Below are 6,014 nucleotides of genomic sequence, written 5' to 3' on the forward strand. Positions count from 1 at the left end.
TTGTAATTTTAAAGTACAGCTCATTTGAGCTACCCTCTGTCCCCACCCCCAGTATCTTTACAAGAGCAGTGACTTTGTCCTCAGGTAGAGGATGTGTAATTTTGGATGAAAGTAAATTACAACTTATATAAAGTTTATTCCTAAACCTATCTTTTTGGTATTTTAAAGTAGATCATACCAAGACAAAGTTTCTTGGTCTTAAAAAGGAATGTTTTGATTGCTTTGGGTGTTGTGCTGGCTGCACGCTTTGGCCACTTGAAGCATGTTAATAAATGTCACTGATTAAAACAGCTGGAGCATTTCTTTCCCCATTCCAGTTAAAAAGCAGCAATACTGAAATCCTAGCATCTCTCACTTTCTGTAATGACAACATACAGGCTGAGAGAGAACAGAAGAGGGGGAGAGAATCACTGAGCTCGGTCCCTCTGGATCAGCGCTGTTCTCTTTGCTCCCTGAGTAAAAAGAGTAATGTTGTTGTTGTTGTTCCCAAAGAAAGGAAGGTAAGGGGAAAGTATATATTTGTGTATTTAGACCAGTCATATTCTGTCATTAACTTAGCATAGACCTGCCATATATTAGAGCAACTGAATATAAGATGGAATAAGTTTGGCCAGGTCACGTTTTAGGAGATAGTTGATGTTCTTAAATTTTTTTTTCTATTTCGTCTAAAACCTGTCTGTTGTATCTAAATCAGAATCTGTCTTACTGCAGCAAATTCATATCACTGTTTTTCAGCTACTTGACAGTATTTATCAGCATCACCATTTAGCATTTTATTTCATCATCTTTGAATTATGATAGAGTTGATTTGGCTCATTACAAAAAGCATAGGTTTAAACTGGATTTACTTTTAGTTCAAACAAAGGCAAAGAAATTTAAAACATCAATGCTATATTTCACAAGAAATCAGTTGCATATTATCAATTACATATTTAGTTTTGAAAGAGAGGAAGATTATTAATCCATGTAGTATTGGGGGGCATTGAGGGTATTTTCTTTCTCTGAAGAGCATTGTACAATTATATTTTTATGAAAAATAAAATATCTTCACCAGAGAAATCTCAAGTGGTCTGTTTCGCAGTACTGAAATATGTTTGTGTGAGCACAGAACAGTAAAAAGAGTGAGATTTAGGCAGAAGCACTGGTCTTGGATTCATTTTTCGAGTCACCTTGAATTCTTTGATCTCTCGGCCTGTTTTCCTCATCTATAAAACGGGGGGAGGGTAACTTTCACAGAGTAACTGGCAGGGTAAATAGGAGATATGAGGAACTGCTTCTTAAGTAGTAAAGAACTATATTAAATTTAAAATATTAGCATATGCCTGCATTTGACTATTGTAAGGATTTAAATCATGGAAGATAAATATATTTAATGAGCTGGAATTTAAACATGTAGGGTTGTAGGTATCACATTTCTGAAGTCTTTTAAGCTTTATCACTATGTCTATCCCTGGAATGGTGTAGTTGGAAGGCATTTTTAGCAATAATAGCCTTCGATTAATTAAACTAATTTTAAGAACAATTAGTGTTCCAACTAGTAATAATCCTATAATCTACATAAAGCAGGTTTTCAGACTGCTAGGTAACTTGGTTCTCTTTTCCCTTATTCCATCCATTTTACTTAACTATAGAGTAGTCCTGAGTCAGAGCCAAGACTGCCATGTAAGGTTGGGCTGATTGTGCACTGCACAAAGGCACCCAGTTGAGGAGGTGAATGGATCTAAAATCTAGCTCACATTTCCTACAACAGGCCATGTGCAGAGGAAAGGGCACCTGCTATCTGCTCACCAGGGCACCTTTTGCATTGGTCTGCCCAGAGAGGTGCTTTTTTCTAATTTGACCTCACGGGGTTGGGGGGGGGGGGTACCTTTCTTAATTCCTCCACCCAGAGGGTGCATTTTTAAAAATGCAAAACAGTGCTGTGCTGCAGCTGGCTTATGGCAGGCTCCCCAGAGGAAAGCCAATTGTGTGCATCTCTTCTCAACTCCACATTGAGTGACATCAACTTCGTAGCTTTTAATTGGCAATGATTGGAGTATTGACACATAGAAATCAGTAAATGCTACAAATCAGCGATCCCCGCCCCCCGCCAGACTTGGTTTCCAGCACACCACTGAAAAAGGCCTAGTATAAGCTAGAATGGCCCAACCAGGCATATTGGAGGCCTGGAAAATAGATGGCTAGAAGTCCTATGGAGCTGGAAGGGCTCTTTTTGTAAGTCTGTAGGCAGCTTGGAGATGTCCATATCAAATTCAGATTTGTGTTGACCCTTGAACAATACAGGTTTGAACTGTTCAGGTCACACCTTTTTCAATACAGCACAGCACACACTTTTCTTCTGATTTTCTTAACATTTTCTTATAGCTTACTTTATTGCAAGAATAGAGAATATAATATGCAAAACATGTGTTGACTTTATGTGATCAGTGGTAAGGTTTCCAGTCAACAGTAGGCTATTAGCAGTTAAGTTTTGGGGGAGTCCAAAGTTGTATGTGGATTTTTGACTTTGTGGAATGTTGGCACCCCATCCCTTGCATTATTCAAAGATCAACTGTACTTCACGAGACAGATGATAGTTGTGACTTAGAAACTTAAGGATTGCAGAGAGATACCCAGCCCAACTCTAAAAATGACTAAGAGGTAAATCAGCTGGATTCTTAAAGCAAGCCCTGGGGTCAAAGTGGACAAACTAATTTCACCTATTGTGCTGTGACAGGTCCCCCAAACACTCCTTGGCTGGGGGTTGGGCTGGAGTTGGACAGTGAGCTTTGGCTTGCAGGCCATTTTGATTCTGTAAGATACATATTTGAGCAGGAAAATTCTCCTGTGGTCCAACAGAACCGATTCCGAACCTGCCATGCCTCAGTGCCCCTTTGCTGAGAAGGAAAGCAATGCCTGATTAGCGCTTCACAGCCCCAAACCCAACATGGAATCAAGTTAGCAGGCTGAAAATGACAACTATGTGTACACTGGGCAGACTTGGATAGTCCAGAACCAAACAGGCTAAATGGCCATTCCAGGCCCACATTGACTTTTGGATCGTACCACTTCAACGGAATGAAGACCATGCCTCCCAGCACCACAAGACAAGAAAGTATAGGATTTATGGCTAATAATAATAATACCCCTCAAACCTCAGGTCAGGACAGCCCTGAGCCCCAAGTGCCACAAAAAGGGAAGAAAGAGCATTGAAAAAGGAAGGAAGAAAGCCAAAAAAAAACGATGGCCAAGCCTTCTCCCAGAAGAAGGCATTCTCATTGACGTCAAGTACAAAATGAAAGCTGGCAGTGCCTCTTCCCTTGTGAGAGCAGCTCCGTGTTCTTCCCACTCCAGACAGAAAAAGGAAAACCCATGTGCCCTGGAGCCTTTTTTTTTTTTTTTTTTTTTTTTTTTTTAGGGAGGCAGAGTAGGAACTCTACCTAGCAGCAGCCAGTGCAGTGTCTTTAAACAGAGCTACACTAGCATCACTCTTCCTGGAGCGAAGAGGGCCAGCCCTGGTGGGGAAAGGAGTCTTCAGTACAAATCAGAAGCACACAAACACAACACATCTGGGCTCCGGAGATGCTGACTCATTTAGAGGACAATGCAGTACCCAGCCAGAGCTGCTGGAAGCATGAGATGAGAGAAGGTTCTTTTTCAAATACAAAGGACTCATCATGGAGTTTCTTTACATTAGCACTCCTTTGGTGAGATAAATGTTTCATAGATCATTAACCACATCATTCTATACCTGGGGGTGACAGAAAAACATCAAACTGAAATGTGCTCATTCATTTGTTATCAGATAAAATGAAAATAGAATATCTCTACAAGTGTAATATGTACAATCGCATTCTGAGTAAGATGGCTTTTTAGGAACATTTTTGTTGAGTAAAAAGAAGTAGCCAGTTGTGTGCTGGTAGATGTTTAACAACTGACTCTTGGCTGGGGGAGGTCCGATTTGTAGTATTTACCCATTTCTGGGGTGGAAATATTCCCACCATGATTGATTTCATGCTACTATGTTGTCAGTCGGCAACCAACATTTTTGAAAATTTAAAAATTGACTCTTGCAACATGTATGAGCCACCTTCACACCACTGGATAATCTATATAGAACGAGAATAGGGAATCTGTTAGGACTCTTTCAGGTTCAAGTAAATACCCGACTGAAGTTGGTATAAACAATAAGGAGACTGAAAGCTATAGTGGCTTGATAGTGTCAGTAAAGACATTTAAAGTCATTAAAGACACAGTATTTCCTTCTGCTCTAGGTTCTTGTCAGTAGGTTGGCTTTCACCATTGGTTTAATCCTCTCATAAACATCCCCAACAGTAAACCCATATATCTTTTCTTTAAAAAAAAATTTTAAGCCATAAATCATTCTGTTAAATTTTTCTTCAAAATAAACTTAAATGTTGCTTACAATGTTTGTGTTCATAAGTTTGAGTCTATGGCTCTTCCCTGTGTTTCTTTCCCCTTCAACTCCCCAGTTACCAAGAAGCTTTTTTTCAATACCTTCATTTCGCTTTCATTTGATTTCACTGAAATTTGATTTCAATGAAATTTCATTGATTTCTAGTTATAGTATAATTCATATGGTTTAACCAAAAATGTACAACTGTTACATGTTTTAGCTACACAGTTGCATATGATTAACTATGACCAAGAGTGACCTGGGTCCGTTTCACTGGTTTTTCATATTCTACTAGAATGATAGTTAAACTAACAGGCAAAACTGATTCCCCTCCACCCCCATCAGTTTTCTCTTCTGTATAAAGTGGAAATCCCAACAGAAGGGTGACAATAAAAGTCTACATCCTCAAGTATTTTGTGTATCCTGTTTTGGACCATTCCTCCTTTTTAAAATTCTTTTTTAAATTTTATTAATTTATTTTGAGAGTAAGAGAGTATGCAGGTGGGGGAGGGGCAGAGAGCAAGGGAGAGAGGGAATCCCAAGCAGGCTCTGTGCTGCCAGTGCAGAGCCAGACCCTGGGCTTGATCTCAGGAACCGTGAGCTCATGACCTGAGCTGAAATCAAGAGTCAGTTGCTTAAGTGACTGAGCCACCCAGGTACCCCCTGGACCATTCTTTCTTAAGAAATATTTTCAGGGGGAAAAGTTTCCTTTGGGGTGAGTAGTGAAGTAGCCCTACCACCTATGTCCCTTCCATTCAAGTTCCTGCTTCCAATTGTTCCTTCCACCTGGAGTCTGTAAAATCTTAACTTAAAAAAAAGAAAAAAAAAAAAAAAGCTACAGAAGGAAAACAATGCCACAATTTGATAGTAACATTAAAAACCCATTTCTACTAATGTTAACACATGGCAATAGGTGCCAAGTAACTTGAAAAATGGGAAAATTCACCGGGTTAGCAGTGACTAAAGTAAAATAGCATTAGAAAACCTTTATTAAGGGCTTCACATGTGTTCAGTAATACACTGATGATTTACATGAGTTTGGGCTCATTTTATTACTGCAACAATTCTGTAAGGTGGTGTGATGGTTAGTCTCCCATGTCAATTTAGCTAGCTATAGTACCTAGTCATTTAATCAAACACTAATCTAGATGTTATGAAGGTATTTTGTAGACGTGGTTGACATCTACAATCAGTTGACTTTAAATAAAGATTATCCTTGATAATCTGGGTGGGCCTTATTGAATCAGTTAAAGGCCTTATGAACAAAAAATGAGGTTTCCCAGAGAAGAAGCAATTCTGCCTCAAGACTACAACATCAAATGCTGCCTGCTGGCCCGGCCCATAGATTTCATAAACTGCAACCCCAGCCTGCCTGCCTGCCCTACACATTTCAAGCTTGTCAGTCCCCTCAATGGCCTGAGCCACTTCCTCCAAATATTATCATCTAGCTAGCTAGCTATCATCTAACTACATCCTATTAGTTCTGTCATTAGGGTTCTAGAGAAGTCTAGTACAGGTAGATACCGCTACATTCCCCATTTTAAAAATGGAGAAGCTGGGGTTTGAGAATAATTTTCTGGGTAAACGGGTGGTAAGCAGAATCCAAACTTCAACCCAG

Source organism: Panthera tigris, chromosome B4 (genome assembly GCF_018350195.1).
Source record: "Panthera tigris isolate Pti1 chromosome B4, P.tigris_Pti1_mat1.1, whole genome shotgun sequence".
Taxonomy (NCBI): domain Eukaryota; kingdom Metazoa; phylum Chordata; class Mammalia; order Carnivora; family Felidae; genus Panthera; species Panthera tigris.